This window comes from Ambystoma mexicanum, chromosome 11 (assembly GCF_040938575.1).
Source record: "Ambystoma mexicanum isolate Mex_15411 chromosome 11, UKY_AmexF1_1, whole genome shotgun sequence".
Lineage (NCBI taxonomy): Eukaryota > Metazoa > Chordata > Amphibia > Caudata > Ambystomatidae > Ambystoma > Ambystoma mexicanum.
The window spans coordinates 1,179,941,117-1,179,959,510 of NC_090934.1; the positions used below are offsets into that span (position 1 = coordinate 1,179,941,117).

Here is an 18,394-nt window from a genome sequence, read left to right on the forward strand (position 1 = left end):
TACAGTGCTTAAATGAAAAACCGTCTTAGGACTGTGCTAGCTTTGTGGACTTGCAAATGGGCGCAGCGCGGCATTTTGTCTTTGGAAAAAATGCATAAAGAACCCAACGTCTTGTCCTTTTCACTGGGCCTAGTTGGAATGAAGTGACCTATTTGAAATGGGGGTCAGGTGGAAAGTTAGTGTGACATAGTGGGAGGCAGATGGAGGAGTGAGTGGGGGGAAGCGAGAGGTAAAAAGGCAGGCAGAGGAGTGAACACAGTTCTTCCTCCTCGCCCTCTGCCCAACCAACCACCTGCCTGCCCAAACGGCCCCGAACGGCCACGAACGGCCATTGTATATAGGCTTTGCTGGCAGAACTCTTTAGCCCTGTAATTTAGAGTGAGTCCTGTGCAGGAGTACAGGGAGATCAGGCCGGCCCATACACAGTCCTTTCAGCCTAAACAGGCTCCCCGGCACTAGTGCCCAACCTCTTGTGACCAAGAAGGCTCTAGCACACTGCCTGAACCTCCTGAAGGGTTGGACACAGTGCATGCTTTTATTTGCATAAACCAGCCCGCCTCCTGCCTTCCTATTTCCTGAGGTGTAGTTGCTCGTGTCTGTTAACAGGTGGCAGGCAGCACCGTTCTGCAGAAACATGAAAGACTCATGTGTGCTTGTGACAAGTAGCTGCTGTACATAGGGATTGAACCCTGCACGTCTGTGCCAGTAGTCGTTGTATGAGTGCTGCCCTGCCTGTGATTATTCTTTTGGGAGGAATTTGGAGACTTTAATGCAATAGGAGAGGATTTTAGGCGGGTGGTCTTTGAGACTTTCCAACATTGCCTCTAAGCCGCATCTGAGGGGTGCAAACGGCAGAGTCAGGATGGCCGAGTGGTCTAAGGCGCTGCGTTCAGGTCGCAGTCTCCGCTGGAGGCGTGGGTTCGAATCCCACCTCTGACATGTCTGTAACAGATTTTTTCTTTTCATTTGATTGTAACATTCCAGGCGTCCTATAACTGCTGGCCAAGGCTTTCTGGAACAGGGAGATGGAGTTGGAGCACGCACTGCAGGCCTCATGGTTGATTTCCAGTGCTTCCTGTATTTCCTCGCTTCTTTTTTGGGAAAGTGAACTCCAGTGAAAAACCATCTTTGGACTGGGCCGGCCTTGTGGACATGCAAACGGGCGCACCGCGACATTTTGCCTTTGGAAAAAATGCATAAAGAACCCAATGTGTTGTCCTTTTAACTGGGCCTAGTGGGAATGAAGTGACATTTTTAAAATGGATGGGGAGGGTGGTGGGTTAGGAGGGGTGGGTGGGATGCGCGAGAGTATATTCCTGGCAGACTGTGGAGACATTTTAGGAAATCCAAGAGGATTTAAGTGTGGTCAAAGACTTGCCAACATAGCCTCTAAGCCGATTCAGGCGAGCGCCTAAGGCAGAGTCAGGATGGCCGAGTGGTCTAAGGCGCTGCGTTCAGGTCGCAGTCTCCTCTGGAGGCGTGGGTTCGAATCCCACTTCTGACATGCCTGAAATGGGTTTTTACTTTTCATGTGATTGCATTCCACGCTTCCTATAACTGCCGGCCACGGATTTCTGGAACAGGGAGATGGAGTTGGAGCTTGCTCCACACACTCCCGTCCTCCAGCTAGGTCTGCAGTTGGTCCTGGAATGCTTGACTGCCCTTTTGGCAGGTGTACTACAGTGCTTAAATGAAAAACCGTCTTAGGACTGTGCTAGCTTTGTGGACTTGCAAATGGGCGCAGCGCGGCATTTTGTCTTTGGAAAAAATGCATAAAGAACCCAACGTCTTGTCCTTTTCACTGGGCCTAGTTGGAATGAAGTGACCTATTTGAAATGGGGGTCAGGTGGAAAGTTAGTGTGACATAGTGGGAGGCAGATGGAGGAGTGAGTGGGGGGAAGCGAGAGGTAAAAAGGCAGGCAGAGGAGTGAACACAGTTCTTCCTCCTCGCCCTCTGCCCAACCAACCACCTGCCTGCCCAAACGGCCCCGAACGGCCACGAACGGCCATTGTATATAGGCTTTGCTGGCAGAACTCTTTAGCCCTGTAATTTAGAGTGAGTCCTGTGCAGGAGTACAGGGAGATCAGGCCGGCCCATACACAGTCCTTTCAGCCTAAACAGGCTCCCCGGCACTAGTGCCCAACCTCTTGTGACCAAGAAGGCTCTAGCACACTGCCTGAACCTCCTGAAGGGTTGGACACAGTGCATGCTTTTATTTGCATAAACCAGCCCGCCTCCTGCCTTCCTATTTCCTGAGGTGTAGTTGCTCGTGTCTGTTAACAGGTGGCAGGCAGCACCGTTCTGCAGAAACATGAAAGACTCATGTGTGCTTGTGACAAGTAGCTGCTGTACATAGGGATTGAACCCTGCACGTCTGTGCCAGTAGTCGTTGTATGAGTGCTGCCCTGCCTGTGATTATTCTTTTGGGAGGAATTTGGAGACTTTAATGCAATAGGAGAGGATTTTAGGCGGGTGGTCTTTGAGACTTTCCAACATTGCCTCTAAGCCGCATCTGAGGGGTGCAAACGGCAGAGTCAGGATGGCCGAGTGGTCTAAGGCGCTGCGTTCAGGTCGCAGTCTCCGCTGGAGGCGTGGGTTCGAATCCCACCTCTGACATGTCTGTAACAGATTTTTTCTTTTCATTTGATTGTAACATTCCAGGCGTCCTATAACTGCTGGCCAAGGCTTTCTGGAACAGGGAGATGGAGTTGGAGCACGCACTGCAGGCCTCATGGTTGATTTCCAGTGCTTCCTGTATTTCCTCGCTTCTTTTTTGGGAAAGTGAACTCCAGTGAAAAACCATCTTTGGACTGGGCCGGCCTTGTGGACATGCAAACGGGCGCACCGCGACATTTTGCCTTTGGAAAAAATGCATAAAGAACCCAATGTGTTGTCCTTTTAACTGGGCCTAGTGGGAATGAAGTGACATTTTTAAAATGGATGGGGAGGGTGGTGGGTTAGGAGGGGTGGGTGGGATGCGCGAGAGTATATTCCTGGCAGACTGTGGAGACATTTTAGGAAATCCAAGAGGATTTAAGTGTGGTCAAAGACTTGCCAACATAGCCTCTAAGCCGATTCAGGCGAGCGCCTAAGGCAGAGTCAGGATGGCCGAGTGGTCTAAGGCGCTGCGTTCAGGTCGCAGTCTCCTCTGGAGGCGTGGGTTCGAATCCCACTTCTGACATGCCTGAAATGGGTTTTTACTTTTCATGTGATTGCATTCCACGCTTCCTATAACTGCCGGCCACGGATTTCTGGAACAGGGAGATGGAGTTGGAGCTTGCTCCACACACTCCCGTCCTCCAGCTAGGTCTGCAGTTGGTCCTGGAATGCTTGACTGCCCTTTTGGCAGGTGTACTACAGTGCTTAAATGAAAAACCGTCTTAGGACTGTGCTAGCTTTGTGGACTTGCAAATGGGCGCAGCGCGGCATTTTGTCTTTGGAAAAAATGCATAAAGAACCCAACGTCTTGTCCTTTTCACTGGGCCTAGTTGGAATGAAGTGACCTATTTGAAATGGGGGTCAGGTGGAAAGTTAGTGTGACATAGTGGGAGGCAGATGGAGGAGTGAGTGGGGGGAAGCGAGAGGTAAAAAGGCAGGCAGAGGAGTGAACACAGTTCTTCCTCCTCGCCCTCTGCCCAACCAACCACCTGCCTGCCCAAACGGCCCCGAACGGCCACGAACGGCCATTGTATATAGGCTTTGCTGGCAGAACTCTTTAGCCCTGCAATTTAGAGTGAGTCCTGTGCAGGAGTACAGGGAGATCAGGCCGGCCCATACACAGTCCTTTCAGCCTAAACAGGCTCCCCGGCACTAGTGCCCAACCTCTTGTGACCAAGAAGGCTCTAGCACACTGCCTGAACCTCCTGAAGGGTTGGACACAGTGCATGCTTTTATTTGCATAAACCAGCCCGCCTCCTGCCTTCCTATTTCCTGAGGTGTAGTTGCTCGTGTCTGTTAACAGGTGGCAGGCAGCACCGTTCTGCAGAAACATGAAAGACTCATGTGTGCTTGTGACAAGTAGCTGCTGTACATAGGGATTGAACCCTGCACGTCTGTGCCAGTAGTCGTTGTATGAGTGCTGCCCTGCCTGTGATTATTCTTTTGGGAGGAATTTGGAGACTTTAATGCAATAGGAGAGGATTTTAGGCGGGTGGTCTTTGAGACTTTCCAACATTGCCTCTAAGCCGCATCTGAGGGGTGCAAACGGCAGAGTCAGGATGGCCGAGTGGTCTAAGGCGCTGCGTTCAGGTCGCAGTCTCCGCTGGAGGCGTGGGTTCGAATCCCACCTCTGACATGTCTGTAACAGATTTTTTCTTTTCATTTGATTGTAACATTCCAGGCGTCCTATAACTGCTGGCCAAGGCTTTCTGGAACAGGGAGATGGAGTTGGAGCACGCACTGCAGGCCTCATGGTTGATTTCCAGTGCTTCCTGTATTTCCTCGCTTCTTTTTTGGGAAAGTGAACTCCAGTGAAAAACCATCTTTGGACTGGGCCGGCCTTGTGGACATGCAAACGGGCGCACCGCGACATTTTGCCTTTGGAAAAAATGCATAAAGAACCCAATGTGTTGTCCTTTTAACTGGGCCTAGTGGGAATGAAGTGACATTTTTAAAATGGATGGGGAGGGTGGTGGGTTAGGAGGGGTGGGTGGGATGCGCGAGAGTATATTCCTGGCAGACTGTGGAGACATTTTAGGAAATCCAAGAGGATTTAAGTGTGGTCAAAGACTTGCCAACATAGCCTCTAAGCCGATTCAGGCGAGCGCCTAAGGCAGAGTCAGGATGGCCGAGTGGTCTAAGGCGCTGCGTTCAGGTCGCAGTCTCCTCTGGAGGCGTGGGTTCGAATCCCACTTCTGACATGCCTGAAATGGGTTTTTACTTTTCATGTGATTGCATTCCACGCTTCCTATAACTGCCGGCCACGGATTTCTGGAACAGGGAGATGGAGTTGGAGCTTGCTCCACACACTCCCGTCCTCCAGCTAGGTCTGCAGTTGGTCCTGGAATGCTTGACTGCCCTTTTGGCAGGTGTACTACAGTGCTTAAATGAAAAACCGTCTTAGGACTGTGCTAGCTTTGTGGACTTGCAAATGGGCGCAGCGCGGCATTTTGTCTTTGGAAAAAATGCATAAAGAACCCAACGTCTTGTCCTTTTCACTGGGCCTAGTTGGAATGAAGTGACCTATTTGAAATGGGGGTCAGGTGGAAAGTTAGTGTGACATAGTGGGAGGCAGATGGAGGAGTGAGTGGGGGGAAGCGAGAGGTAAAAAGGCAGGCAGAGGAGTGAACACAGTTCTTCCTCCTCGCCCTCTGCCCAACCAACCACCTGCCTGCCCAAACGGCCCCGAACGGCCACGAACGGCCATTGTATATAGGCTTTGCTGGCAGAACTCTTTAGCCCTGTAATTTAGAGTGAGTCCTGTGCAGGAGTACAGGGAGATCAGGCCGGCCCATACACAGTCCTTTCAGCCTAAACAGGCTCCCCGGCACTAGTGCCCAACCTCTTGTGACCAAGAAGGCTCTAGCACACTGCCTGAACCTCCTGAAGGGTTGGACACAGTGCATGCTTTTATTTGCATAAACCAGCCCGCCTCCTGCCTTCCTATTTCCTGAGGTGTAGTTGCTCGTGTCTGTTAACAGGTGGCAGGCAGCACCGTTCTGCAGAAACATGAAAGACTCATGTGTGCTTGTGACAAGTAGCTGCTGTACATAGGGATTGAACCCTGCACGTCTGTGCCAGTAGTCGTTGTATGAGTGCTGCCCTGCCTGTGATTATTCTTTTGGGAGGAATTTGGAGACTTTAATGCAATAGGAGAGGATTTTAGGCGGGTGGTCTTTGAGACTTTCCAACATTGCCTCTAAGCCGCATCTGAGGGGTGCAAACGGCAGAGTCAGGATGGCCGAGTGGTCTAAGGCGCTGCGTTCAGGTCGCAGTCTCCGCTGGAGGCGTGGGTTCGAATCCCACCTCTGACATGTCTGTAACAGATTTTTTCTTTTCATTTGATTGTAACATTCCAGGCGTCCTATAACTGCTGGCCAAGGCTTTCTGGAACAGGGAGATGGAGTTGGAGCACGCACTGCAGGCCTCATGGTTGATTTCCAGTGCTTCCTGTATTTCCTCGCTTCTTTTTTGGGAAAGTGAACTCCAGTGAAAAACCATCTTTGGACTGGGCCGGCCTTGTGGACATGCAAACGGGCGCACCGCGACATTTTGCCTTTGGAAAAAATGCATAAAGAACCCAATGTGTTGTCCTTTTAACTGGGCCTAGTGGGAATGAAGTGACATTTTTAAAATGGATGGGGAGGGTGGTGGGTTAGGAGGGGTGGGTGGGATGCGCGAGAGTATATTCCTGGCAGACTGTGGAGACATTTTAGGAAATCCAAGAGGATTTAAGTGTGGTCAAAGACTTGCCAACATAGCCTCTAAGCCGATTCAGGCGAGCGCCTAAGGCAGAGTCAGGATGGCCGAGTGGTCTAAGGCGCTGCGTTCAGGTCGCAGTCTCCTCTGGAGGCGTGGGTTCGAATCCCACTTCTGACATGCCTGAAATGGGTTTTTACTTTTCATGTGATTGCATTCCACGCTTCCTATAACTGCCGGCCACGGATTTCTGGAACAGGGAGATGGAGTTGGAGCTTGCTCCACACACTCCCGTCCTCCAGCTAGGTCTGCAGTTGGTCCTGGAATGCTTGACTGCCCTTTTGGCAGGTGTACTACAGTGCTTAAATGAAAAACCGTCTTAGGACTGTGCTAGCTTTGTGGACTTGCAAATGGGCGCAGCGCGGCATTTTGTCTTTGGAAAAAATGCATAAAGAACCCAACGTCTTGTCCTTTTCACTGGGCCTAGTTGGAATGAAGTGACCTATTTGAAATGGGGGTCAGGTGGAAAGTTAGTGTGACATAGTGGGAGGCAGATGGAGGAGTGAGTGGGGGGAAGCGAGAGGTAAAAAGGCAGGCAGAGGAGTGAACACAGTTCTTCCTCCTCGCCCTCTGCCCAACCAACCACCTGCCTGCCCAAACGGCCCCGAACGGCCACGAACGGCCATTGTATATAGGCTTTGCTGGCAGAACTCTTTAGCCCTGTAATTTAGAGTGAGTCCTGTGCAGGAGTACAGGGAGATCAGGCCGGCCCATACACAGTCCTTTCAGCCTAAACAGGCTCCCCGGCACTAGTGCCCAACCTCTTGTGACCAAGAAGGCTCTAGCACACTGCCTGAACCTCCTGAAGGGTTGGACACAGTGCATGCTTTTATTTGCATAAACCAGCCCGCCTCCTGCCTTCCTATTTCCTGAGGTGTAGTTGCTCGTGTCTGTTAACAGGTGGCAGGCAGCACCGTTCTGCAGAAACATGAAAGACTCATGTGTGCTTGTGACAAGTAGCTGCTGTACATAGGGATTGAACCCTGCACGTCTGTGCCAGTAGTCGTTGTATGAGTGCTGCCCTGCCTGTGATTATTCTTTTGGGAGGAATTTGGAGACTTTAATGCAATAGGAGAGGATTTTAGGCGGGTGGTCTTTGAGACTTTCCAACATTGCCTCTAAGCCGCATCTGAGGGGTGCAAACGGCAGAGTCAGGATGGCCGAGTGGTCTAAGGCGCTGCGTTCAGGTCGCAGTCTCCGCTGGAGGCGTGGGTTCGAATCCCACCTCTGACATGTCTGTAACAGATTTTTTCTTTTCATTTGATTGTAACATTCCAGGCGTCCTATAACTGCTGGCCAAGGCTTTCTGGAACAGGGAGATGGAGTTGGAGCACGCACTGCAGGCCTCATGGTTGATTTCCAGTGCTTCCTGTATTTCCTCGCTTCTTTTTTGGGAAAGTGAACTCCAGTGAAAAACCATCTTTGGACTGGGCCGGCCTTGTGGACATGCAAACGGGCGCACCGCGACATTTTGCCTTTGGAAAAAATGCATAAAGAACCCAATGTGTTGTCCTTTTAACTGGGCCTAGTGGGAATGAAGTGACATTTTTAAAATGGATGGGGAGGGTGGTGGGTTAGGAGGGGTGGGTGGGATGCGCGAGAGTATATTCCTGGCAGACTGTGGAGACATTTTAGGAAATCCAAGAGGATTTAAGTGTGGTCAAAGACTTGCCAACATAGCCTCTAAGCCGATTCAGGCGAGCGCCTAAGGCAGAGTCAGGATGGCCGAGTGGTCTAAGGCGCTGCGTTCAGGTCGCAGTCTCCTCTGGAGGCGTGGGTTCGAATCCCACTTCTGACATGCCTGAAATGGGTTTTTACTTTTCATGTGATTGCATTCCACGCTTCCTATAACTGCCGGCCACGGATTTCTGGAACAGGGAGATGGAGTTGGAGCTTGCTCCACACACTCCCGTCCTCCAGCTAGGTCTGCAGTTGGTCCTGGAATGCTTGACTGCCCTTTTGGCAGGTGTACTACAGTGCTTAAATGAAAAACCGTCTTAGGACTGTGCTAGCTTTGTGGACTTGCAAATGGGCGCAGCGCGGCATTTTGTCTTTGGAAAAAATGCATAAAGAACCCAACGTCTTGTCCTTTTCACTGGGCCTAGTTGGAATGAAGTGACCTATTTGAAATGGGGGTCAGGTGGAAAGTTAGTGTGACATAGTGGGAGGCAGATGGAGGAGTGAGTGGGGGGAAGCGAGAGGTAAAAAGGCAGGCAGAGGAGTGAACACAGTTCTTCCTCCTCGCCCTCTGCCCAACCAACCACCTGCCTGCCCAAACGGCCCCGAACGGCCCCGAACGGCCACGAACGGCCATTGTATATAGGCTTTGCTGGCAGAACTCTTTAGCCCTGTAATTTAGAGTGAGTCCTGTGCAGGAGTACAGGGAGATCAGGCCGGCCCATACACAGTCCTTTCAGCCTAAACAGGCTCCCCGGCACTAGTGCCCAACCTCTTGTGACCAAGAAGGCTCTAGCACACTGCCTGAACCTCCTGAAGGGTTGGACACAGTGCATGCTTTTATTTGCATAAACCAGCCCGCCTCCTGCCTTCCTATTTCCTGAGGTGTAGTTGCTCGTGTCTGTTAACAGGTGGCAGGCAGCACCGTTCTGCAGAAACATGAAAGACTCATGTGTGCTTGTGACAAGTAGCTGCTGTACATAGGGATTGAACCCTGCACGTCTGTGCCAGTAGTCGTTGTATGAGTGCTGCCCTGCCTGTGATTATTCTTTTGGGAGGAATTTGGAGACTTTAATGCAATAGGAGAGGATTTTAGGCGGGTGGTCTTTGAGACTTTCCAACATTGCCTCTAAGCCGCATCTGAGGGGTGCAAACGGCAGAGTCAGGATGGCCGAGTGGTCTAAGGCGCTGCGTTCAGGTCGCAGTGGGTTCGAATCCCACCTCTGACATGTCTGTAACAGATTTTTTCTTTTCATTTGATTGTAACATTCCAGGCGTCCTATAACTGCTGGCCAAGGCTTTCTGGAACAGGGAGATGGAGTTGGAGCACGCACTGCAGGCCTCATGGTTGATTTCCAGTGCTTCCTGTATTTCCTCGCTTCTTTTTTGGGAAAGTGAACTCCAGTGAAAAACCATCTTTGGACTGGGCCGGCCTTGTGGACATGCAAACGGGCGCACCGCGACATTTTGCCTTTGGAAAAAATGCATAAAGAACCCAATGTGTTGTCCTTTTAACTGGGCCTAGTGGGAATGAAGTGACATTTTTAAAATGGATGGGGAGGGTGGTGGGTTAGGAGGGGTGGGTGGGATGCGCGAGAGTATATTCCTGGCAGACTGTGGAGACATTTTAGGAAATCCAAGAGGATTTAAGTGTGGTCAAAGACTTGCCAACATAGCCTCTAAGCCGATTCAGGCGAGCGCCTAAGGCAGAGTCAGGATGGCCGAGTGGTCTAAGGCGCTGCGTTCAGGTCGCAGTCTCCTCTGGAGGCGTGGGTTCGAATCCCACTTCTGACATGCCTGAAATGGGTTTTTACTTTTCATGTGATTGCATTCCACGCTTCCTATAACTGCCGGCCACGGATTTCTGGAACAGGGAGATGGAGTTGGAGCTTGCTCCACACACTCCCGTCCTCCAGCTAGGTCTGCAGTTGGTCCTGGAATGCTTGACTGCCCTTTTGGCAGGTGTACTACAGTGCTTAAATGAAAAACCGTCTTAGGACTGTGCTAGCTTTGTGGACTTGCAAATGGGCGCAGCGCGGCATTTTGTCTTTGGAAAAAATGCATAAAGAACCCAACGTCTTGTCCTTTTCACTGGGCCTAGTTGGAATGAAGTGACCTATTTGAAATGGGGGTCAGGTGGAAAGTTAGTGTGACATAGTGGGAGGCAGATGGAGGAGTGAGTGGGGGGAAGCGAGAGGTAAAAAGGCAGGCAGAGGAGTGAACACAGTTCTTCCTCCTCGCCCTCTGCCCAACCAACCACCTGCCTGCCCAAACGGCCCCGAACGGCCACGAACGGCCATTGTATATAGGCTTTGCTGGCAGAACTCTTTAGAGTGAGTCCTGTGCAGGAGTACAGGGAGATCAGGCCGGCCCATACACAGTCCTTTCAGCCTAAACAGGCTCCCCGGCACTAGTGCCCAACCTCTTGTGACCAAGAAGGCTCTAGCACACTGCCTGAACCTCCTGAAGGGTTGGACACAGTGCATGCTTTTATTTGCATAAACCAGCCCGCCTCCTGCCTTCCTATTTCCTGAGGTGTAGTTGCTCGTGTCTGTTAACAGGTGGCAGGCAGCACCGTTCTGCAGAAACATGAAAGACTCATGTGTGCTTGTGACAAGTAGCTGCTGTACATAGGGATTGAACCCTGCACGTCTGTGCCAGTAGTCGTTGTATGAGTGCTGCCCTGCCTGTGATTATTCTTTTGGGAGGAATTTGGAGACTTTAATGCAATAGGAGAGGATTTTAGGCGGGTGGTCTTTGAGACTTTCCAACATTGCCTCTAAGCCGCATCTGAGGGGTGCAAACGGCAGAGTCAGGATGGCCGAGTGGTCTAAGGCGCTGCGTTCAGGTCGCAGTCTCCGCTGGAGGCGTGGGTTCGAATCCCACCTCTGACATGTCTGTAACAGATTTTTTCTTTTCATTTGATTGTAACATTCCAGGCGTCCTATAACTGCTGGCCAAGGCTTTCTGGAACAGGGAGATGGAGTTGGAGCACGCACTGCAGGCCTCATGGTTGATTTCCAGTGCTTCCTGTATTTCCTCGCTTCTTTTTTGGGAAAGTGAACTCCAGTGAAAAACCATCTTTGGACTGGGCCGGCCTTGTGGACATGCAAACGGGCGCACCGCGACATTTTGCCTTTGGAAAAAATGCATAAAGAACCCAATGTGTTGTCCTTTTAACTGGGCCTAGTGGGAATGAAGTGACATTTTTAAAATGGATGGGGAGGGTGGTGGGTTAGGAGGGGTGGGTGGGATGCGCGAGAGTATATTCCTGGCAGACTGTGGAGACATTTTAGGAAATCCAAGAGGATTTAAGTGTGGTCAAAGACTTGCCAACATAGCCTCTAAGCCGATTCAGGCGAGCGCCTAAGGCAGAGTCAGGATGGCCGAGTGGTCTAAGGCGCTGCGTTCAGGTCGCAGTCTCCTCTGGAGGCGTGGGTTCGAATCCCACTTCTGACATGCCTGAAATGGGTTTTTACTTTTCATGTGATTGCATTCCACGCTTCCTATAACTGCCGGCCACGGATTTCTGGAACAGGGAGATGGAGTTGGAGCTTGCTCCACACACTCCCGTCCTCCAGCTAGGTCTGCAGTTGGTCCTGGAATGCTTGACTGCCCTTTTGGCAGGTGTACTACAGTGCTTAAATGAAAAACCGTCTTAGGACTGTGCTAGCTTTGTGGACTTGCAAATGGGCGCAGCGCGGCATTTTGTCTTTGGAAAAAATGCATAAAGAACCCAACGTCTTGTCCTTTTCACTGGGCCTAGTTGGAATGAAGTGACCTATTTGAAATGGGGGTCAGGTGGAAAGTTAGTGTGACATAGTGGGAGGCAGATGGAGGAGTGAGTGGGGGGAAGCGAGAGGTAAAAAGGCAGGCAGAGGAGTGAACACAGTTCTTCCTCCTCGCCCTCTGCCCAACCAACCACCTGCCTGCCCAAACGGCCCCGAACGGCCACGAACGGCCATTGTATATAGGCTTTGCTGGCAGAACTCTTTAGCCCTGTAATTTAGAGTGAGTCCTGTGCAGGAGTACAGGGAGATCAGGCCGGCCCATACACAGTCCTTTCAGCCTAAACAGGCTCCCCGGCACTAGTGCCCAACCTCTTGTGACCAAGAAGGCTCTAGCACACTGCCTGAACCTCCTGAAGGGTTGGACACAGTGCATGCTTTTATTTGCATAAACCAGCCCGCCTCCTGCCTTCCTATTTCCTGAGGTGTAGTTGCTCGTGTCTGTTAACAGGTGGCAGGCAGCACCGTTCTGCAGAAACATGAAAGACTCATGTGTGCTTGTGACAAGTAGCTGCTGTACATAGGGATTGAACCCTGCACGTCTGTGCCAGTAGTCGTTGTATGAGTGCTGCCCTGCCTGTGATTATTCTTTTGGGAGGAATTTGGAGACTTTAATGCAATAGGAGAGGATTTTAGGCGGGTGGTCTTTGAGACTTTCCAACATTGCCTCTAAGCCGCATCTGAGGGGTGCAAACGGCAGAGTCAGGATGGCCGAGTGGTCTAAGGCGCTGCGTTCAGGTCGCAGTCTCCGCTGGAGGCGTGGGTTCGAATCCCACCTCTGACATGTCTGTAACAGATTTTTTCTTTTCATTTGATTGTAACATTCCAGGCGTCCTATAACTGCTGGCCAAGGCTTTCTGGAACAGGGAGATGGAGTTGGAGCACGCACTGCAGGCCTCATGGTTGATTTCCAGTGCTTCCTGTATTTCCTCGCTTCTTTTTTGGGAAAGTGAACTCCAGTGAAAAACCATCTTTGGACTGGGCCGGCCTTGTGGACATGCAAACGGGCGCACCGCGACATTTTGCCTTTGGAAAAAATGCATAAAGAACCCAATGTGTTGTCCTTTTAACTGGGCCTAGTGGGAATGAAGTGACATTTTTAAAATGGATGGGGAGGGTGGTGGGTTAGGAGGGGTGGGTGGGATGCGCGAGAGTATATTCCTGGCAGACTGTGGAGACATTTTAGGAAATCCAAGAGGATTTAAGTGTGGTCAAAGACTTGCCAACATAGCCTCTAAGCCGATTCAGGCGAGCGCCTAAGGCAGAGTCAGGATGGCCGAGTGGTCTAAGGCGCTGCGTTAAGGTCGCAGTCTCCTCTGGAGGCGTGGGTTCGAATCCCACTTCTGACATGCCTGAAATGGGTTTTTACTTTTCATGTGATTGCATTCCACGCTTCCTATAACTGCCGGCCACGGATTTCTGGAACAGGGAGATGGAGTTGGAGCTTGCTCCACACACTCCCGTCCTCCAGCTAGGTCTGCAGTTGGTCCTGGAATGCTTGACTGCCCTTTTGGCAGGTGTACTACAGTGCTTAAATGAAAAACCGTCTTAGGACTGTGCTAGCTTTGTGGACTTGCAAATGGGCGCAGCGCGGCATTTTGTCTTTGGAAAAAATGCATAAAGAACCCAACGTCTTGTCCTTTTCACTGGGCCTAGTTGGAATGAAGTGACCTATTTGAAATGGGGGTCAGGTGGAAAGTTAGTGTGACATAGTGGGAGGCAGATGGAGGAGTGAGTGGGGGGAAGCGAGAGGTAAAAAGGCAGGCAGAGGAGTGAACACAGTTCTTCCTCCTCGCCCTCTGCCCAACCAACCACCTGCCTGCCCAAACGGCCCCGAACGGCCACGAACGGCCATTGTATATAGGCTTTGCTGGCAGAACTCTTTAGCCCTGTAATTTAGAGTGAGTCCTGTGCAGGAGTACAGGGAGATCAGGCCGGCCCATACACAGTCCTTTCAGCCTAAACAGGCTCCCCGGCACTAGTGCCCAACCTCTTGTGACCAAGAAGGCTCTAGCACACTGCCTGAACCTCCTGAAGGGTTGGACACAGTGCATGCTTTTATTTGCATAAACCAGCCCGCCTCCTGCCTTCCTATTTCCTGAGGTGTAGTTGCTCGTGTCTGTTAACAGGTGGCAGGCAGCACCGTTCTGCAGAAACATGAAAGACTCATGTGTGCTTGTGACAAGTAGCTGCTGTACATAGGGATTGAACCCTGCACGTCTGTGCCAGTAGTCGTTGTATGAGTGCTGCCCTGCCTGTGATTATTCTTTTGGGAGGAATTTGGAGACTTTAATGCAATAGGAGAGGATTTTAGGCGGGTGGTCTTTGAGACTTTCCAACATTGCCTCTAAGCCGCATCTGAGGGGTGCAAATGGCAGAGTCAGGATGGCCGAGTGGTCTAAGGCGCTGCGTTCAGGTCGCAGTCTCCTCTGGAGGCGTGGGTTTGAATCCCACTTCTGACATGTCTGTAACAGATTTTTTCTTTTCATTTGATTGTAACATTCCAGGCGTCCTATAACTGCTGGCCAAGGCTTTCTGGAACAGGGAGATGGAGTTGGAGCACGCACTGCAGGCCTCATGGTTGATTTCCAGTGCTTCCTGTATTTCCTCCCTTCTTTTTTGGGAAAGTGAACTCCAGTGAAAAACCATCTTTGGACTGGGCCGGCCTTGTGGACATGCAAACGGGCGCACCGCGACATTTTGCCTTTGGAAAAAATGCATAAAGAACCCAATGTGTTGTCCTTTTAACTGGGCCTAGTGGGAATGAAGTGACATTTTTAAAATGGATGGGGAGGGTGGTGGGTGGGATGCGCGAGAGTATATTCCTGGCAGACTGTGGAGACATTTTAGGAAATCCAAGAGGATTTAAGTGTGGTCAAAGACTTGCCAACATAGCCTCTAAGCCGATTCAGGCGAGCGCCTAAGGCAGAGTCAGGATGGCCGAGTGGTCTAAGGCGCTGCGTTCAGGTCGCAGTCTCCTCTGGAGGCGTGGGTTCGAGTCCCACTTCTGACATACCTGAAATGGGTTTTTACTTTTCATGTGATTGCATTCCACGCTTCCTATAACTGCCGGCCACGGATTTCTGGAACAGGGAGATGGAGTTGGAGCGTGCTCCACACACTCCCGTCCTCCAGCTAAGTCTGCAGTTGGTCCTGGAATGCTTGACTGCCCTTTTGGCAGGTGTACTACAGTGCTTAAATGAAAAACCGTCTTAGGACTGTGCTAGCTTTGTGGACTTGCAAATGGGCGCAGCGCGGCATTTTGTCTTTGGAAAAAATGCATAAAGAACCCAACGTCTTGTCCTTTTCACTGGGCCTAGTTGGAATGAAGTGACCTATTTGAAATGGGGGTCAGGTGGAAAGTTAGTGTGACATAGTGGGAGGCAGATGGAGGAGCGAGTGGGGGGAAGCGAGAGGTAAAAAGGCAGGCAGAGGAGTGAACACAGTTCTTCCTCCTCGCCCTCTGCCCAACCAACCACCTGCCTGCCCGAACGGCCATTGTATATAGGCTTTGCTGGCAGAACTCTTTAGCCCTGTAATTTAGAGTGAGTCCTGTGCAGGAGTACAGGGAGATCAGGCCGGTCCATACACAGTCTTTTCAGCCTAAACAGGCTCCCCGGCACTAGTGTCCAACCTCTTGTGACCAAGAAGGCTCTAGCACACTGCCTGAACCTCCTGAAGGGTTGGACACAGTGCATGCTTTTATTTGCATAAACCAGCCCGCCTCCTGCCTTCCTATTTCCTGAGGTGTAGTTGCTTGTGTCTGTTAACAGGTGGCAGGCAGCACCGTTCTGCAGAAACATGAAAGACTCATGTGTGCTTGTGACAAGTAGCTGCTGTACATAGGGATTGAACCCTGCACGTCTGTGCCAGTAGTCGTTGTATGAGTGCTGCCCTGCCTGTGATTATTCTTTTGGGAGGAATTTGGAGACTTTAATGCAATAGGAGAGGATTTTAGGCGGGTGGTCTTTGAGACTTTCCAACATTGCCTCTAAGCCGCATCTGAGGGGTGCAAATGGCAGAGTCAGGATGGCTGAGTGGTCTAAGGCGCTGCGTTCAGGTCGCAGTCTCCTCTGGAGGCGTGGGTTCGAATCCCACTTCTGACAGATTTTTTCTTTTCATTTGATTGTAACATTCCAGGCGTCCTATAACTGCTGGCCAAGGCTTTCTGGAACAGGGAGATGGAGTTGGAGCACGCACTGCAGGCCTCATGGTTGATTTCCAGTGCTTTCTGTATTTCCTCGCTTCTTTTTTGGGAAAGTGAACTCCAGTGAAAAACCATCTTTGGACTGGGCCGGCCTTGTGGACATGCAAACGGGCGCACCGCGACATTTTGCCTTTGGAAAAAATGCATAAAGAACCCAATGTGTTCTCTCCCTGTACCTCTAGTCATAGAGAACTGGGAATGGACTTCTGGGAGGACCAGTGGGCCTTTGCTCCTTTAACCTTTTGGATTAGGCTTTGGGCAAACGAATATGCATCCTTGTGTTATTTTATCATTAGGTCTGTAATGACTAGGGATAGTTGGAGGAAAATCCCTTGGCTCTCCTACATTGATGTAGCACTTTCCCATGTAAATATTTAGGTACTCTCACCTTCAGCCATTTTGCTGTCTAAAAGTCAAATGAGATCCTACAAAAGCAGTCTGGGAGAAGCATTCAAGAGGAACAGGGATCTCATGGAGTTTGCAACTATTTCAGATAGAGCACATGCAGTGATCAGCCGGGTAGAGGAGATCCAGCCCTATTTAATTTGGGGCTCCACCAGAAGAGATTGTTGGCTGCTCACTCACGCAAGATTTGATTGCTTGCAGCTGAGGGGTACCACAGCCAAATGGAGGGGGCACCCAGATGAGGTGGGCTGCCCAATGTGTAGTGCTAAGACAGAGGACATGGTGCATCTTCTATTATTCTGCATACTAACATCAGGCTGTCCACTTTACTGCTGGTGCTTAGGTCAGTTAACATCCACACCAATAGGCCTGCAGATCTATTTCTTTTAACAGTGTATTCTGTCTTGACAGCTTGGGCACTGCTATCATTCTTGAAAAGAGCCATGTACCAAAGAAAGGGGTTACTCACCTAATTGTCCCAAAAAGATTGGCCATTTAGCAAATAGTCAAAAGGAGTTTTGCCCCCAAGGAATTGGAGTATTATGTGGTTCTCCTGGCCCCTTGAACTCTCATCAAAAATAAACCTATTTTTAAAATATAAGAAGGCACCCTATTGGATGGATTGTGTATTGGTATCTATGAACTTTTTCTGTATGTTATGTGATTTTATTCATTTTTATAGAAAGCCGCATTGTGACTGGTATTTATCCCTGGAAAATTGTATTTTATGCATAGCGTGAGCACACATTTTATCTTATTATGTATTGTCTCATTGCATTTCATTTGTGTTTGATGGATCATTTCATCTGAATAAACATTTTGGCTGACTATGGAATAGCACTTAATAGTTTTCTTTGCCCGAATGGATCAAGATCACTTTCATGGTTTAAGTTTGTCCACAAAGAACTGCTCAGGCTGGACCTGGCACTACTATGGGACAACCCAAAAAGTATGAACGCCTACTCCAAAGGCAATACCGGCTCTCTGTCCGCACCAAGAAGAGAGCCCACATCCAAGTCTGCGTCTCTGCGGCATCTAACAACCCAGCTAGACTCTTTAAAATCTGCAAGTAGCTGGCCAATCCTGCTGCAGTCTCTATCTCTCCTGTCCCCTCCCATGCCCTCTGCACAGCCCTGGCTCCTCATTTCATCTCTAAAACTCAGTACATCCTGTCCTCTCTCTCTTCCTCTTCCCCTGCCCCCTCTACTCCCTGCTCTTCCTCTGGCCCTTCTTCGGCCACCTCTACTCCCTCCTTCTGTGCCTTTCCCTAATGCTCCTCAAACAAGGTTTCTAGACAAGTCTGATCTATGAAAGTCTCGTCAAAACAGGTTCACCCCTGTTCCTCCAAAACCATCAAAGACCACACTGACACCTTGGCCCTGGCTGTCTTCTGCAACCTCCTTCGCCACAGGAGTCTTCCCTTCCTGCCTGAAGCAAACCGACCCCTCTTGCCCGGCTAACTATCGCCCAATCTCCATCACTCCTTTCCTGGGCAAACTCCTGGAAAAACTGGCCATCTCCCAGCTTAATCTTCACAATGAATCTGTTGGTTGTCTCCATGACCATTAGTCTGGCTTCAGTGCTAATTAACAAGGGGGGGTCCTGGGAGTCCCTCTGCCAAACATTAGTCCTGGTTACGAGAGACTTACCCAGAGTCTTTAGCTCACTATCTTTCACAGAGAAGAACTGTCCCAAACATATCAGTCTTTGTCCTGCCCTGGGGCAGTCCAGCACCGAAATGCTAGGCAATTCTCCTCTGAACAAGAGTACCAACAGAAACCCGACACGTGTTTCGGTCTGGTTGGACCTCATCAGTAGGGTGGATCTGTGCCTCTCTAAGAATAGTGAGCAAGGGGTCCACGTCTGGATTCCCCTAGTAACTTAGGGTGAGACCCCCCC

General features: G+C 50.4%; 18 non-coding genes across 18 annotated transcripts; all 18 read left to right on the plus strand.

Moving 5' to 3' along the window:
* Window positions 1–856: 856 nt before the first annotated feature.
* TRNAL-CAG (transfer RNA leucine (anticodon CAG)) lies at window positions 857–939 on the plus strand. Its single transcript has one exon. It is a non-coding gene; the product is annotated as a tRNA-Leu (tRNA).
* Window positions 940–1,421: 482 nt separating this feature from the next.
* TRNAL-CAG (transfer RNA leucine (anticodon CAG)) lies at window positions 1,422–1,504 on the plus strand. Its single transcript has one exon. It is a non-coding gene; the product is annotated as a tRNA-Leu (tRNA).
* Window positions 1,505–2,534: 1,030 nt separating this feature from the next.
* Window positions 2,535–2,617, plus strand: TRNAL-CAG (transfer RNA leucine (anticodon CAG)). The gene has a single exon. It is a non-coding gene; the product is annotated as a tRNA-Leu (tRNA).
* A 482-nt stretch (window positions 2,618–3,099) lies between these two features.
* Window positions 3,100–3,182, plus strand: TRNAL-CAG (transfer RNA leucine (anticodon CAG)). Its single transcript has one exon. It is a non-coding gene; the product is annotated as a tRNA-Leu (tRNA).
* A 1,030-nt stretch (window positions 3,183–4,212) lies between these two features.
* Window positions 4,213–4,295, plus strand: TRNAL-CAG (transfer RNA leucine (anticodon CAG)). Its single transcript has one exon. It is a non-coding gene; the product is annotated as a tRNA-Leu (tRNA).
* Window positions 4,296–4,777: 482 nt separating this feature from the next.
* On the plus strand, window positions 4,778–4,860 carry TRNAL-CAG (transfer RNA leucine (anticodon CAG)). The gene has a single exon. It is a non-coding gene; the product is annotated as a tRNA-Leu (tRNA).
* Window positions 4,861–5,890: 1,030 nt separating this feature from the next.
* TRNAL-CAG (transfer RNA leucine (anticodon CAG)) lies at window positions 5,891–5,973 on the plus strand. Its single transcript has one exon. It is a non-coding gene; the product is annotated as a tRNA-Leu (tRNA).
* A 482-nt stretch (window positions 5,974–6,455) lies between these two features.
* Window positions 6,456–6,538, plus strand: TRNAL-CAG (transfer RNA leucine (anticodon CAG)). Its single transcript has one exon. It is a non-coding gene; the product is annotated as a tRNA-Leu (tRNA).
* Window positions 6,539–7,568: 1,030 nt separating this feature from the next.
* On the plus strand, window positions 7,569–7,651 carry TRNAL-CAG (transfer RNA leucine (anticodon CAG)). Its single transcript has one exon. It is a non-coding gene; the product is annotated as a tRNA-Leu (tRNA).
* A 482-nt stretch (window positions 7,652–8,133) lies between these two features.
* On the plus strand, window positions 8,134–8,216 carry TRNAL-CAG (transfer RNA leucine (anticodon CAG)). The gene has a single exon. It is a non-coding gene; the product is annotated as a tRNA-Leu (tRNA).
* Window positions 8,217–9,806: 1,590 nt separating this feature from the next.
* TRNAL-CAG (transfer RNA leucine (anticodon CAG)) lies at window positions 9,807–9,889 on the plus strand. The gene has a single exon. It is a non-coding gene; the product is annotated as a tRNA-Leu (tRNA).
* Window positions 9,890–10,906: 1,017 nt separating this feature from the next.
* TRNAL-CAG (transfer RNA leucine (anticodon CAG)) lies at window positions 10,907–10,989 on the plus strand. Its single transcript has one exon. It is a non-coding gene; the product is annotated as a tRNA-Leu (tRNA).
* Window positions 10,990–11,471: 482 nt separating this feature from the next.
* On the plus strand, window positions 11,472–11,554 carry TRNAL-CAG (transfer RNA leucine (anticodon CAG)). Its single transcript has one exon. It is a non-coding gene; the product is annotated as a tRNA-Leu (tRNA).
* A 1,030-nt stretch (window positions 11,555–12,584) lies between these two features.
* TRNAL-CAG (transfer RNA leucine (anticodon CAG)) lies at window positions 12,585–12,667 on the plus strand. The gene has a single exon. It is a non-coding gene; the product is annotated as a tRNA-Leu (tRNA).
* A 482-nt stretch (window positions 12,668–13,149) lies between these two features.
* On the plus strand, window positions 13,150–13,232 carry TRNAL-AAG (transfer RNA leucine (anticodon AAG)). The gene has a single exon. It is a non-coding gene; the product is annotated as a tRNA-Leu (tRNA).
* Window positions 13,233–14,262: 1,030 nt separating this feature from the next.
* On the plus strand, window positions 14,263–14,345 carry TRNAL-CAG (transfer RNA leucine (anticodon CAG)). Its single transcript has one exon. It is a non-coding gene; the product is annotated as a tRNA-Leu (tRNA).
* A 468-nt stretch (window positions 14,346–14,813) lies between these two features.
* TRNAL-CAG (transfer RNA leucine (anticodon CAG)) lies at window positions 14,814–14,896 on the plus strand. Its single transcript has one exon. It is a non-coding gene; the product is annotated as a tRNA-Leu (tRNA).
* Window positions 14,897–15,906: 1,010 nt separating this feature from the next.
* TRNAL-CAG (transfer RNA leucine (anticodon CAG)) lies at window positions 15,907–15,989 on the plus strand. The gene has a single exon. It is a non-coding gene; the product is annotated as a tRNA-Leu (tRNA).
* The last annotated feature ends 2,405 nt before the right edge of the window (window positions 15,990–18,394 follow it).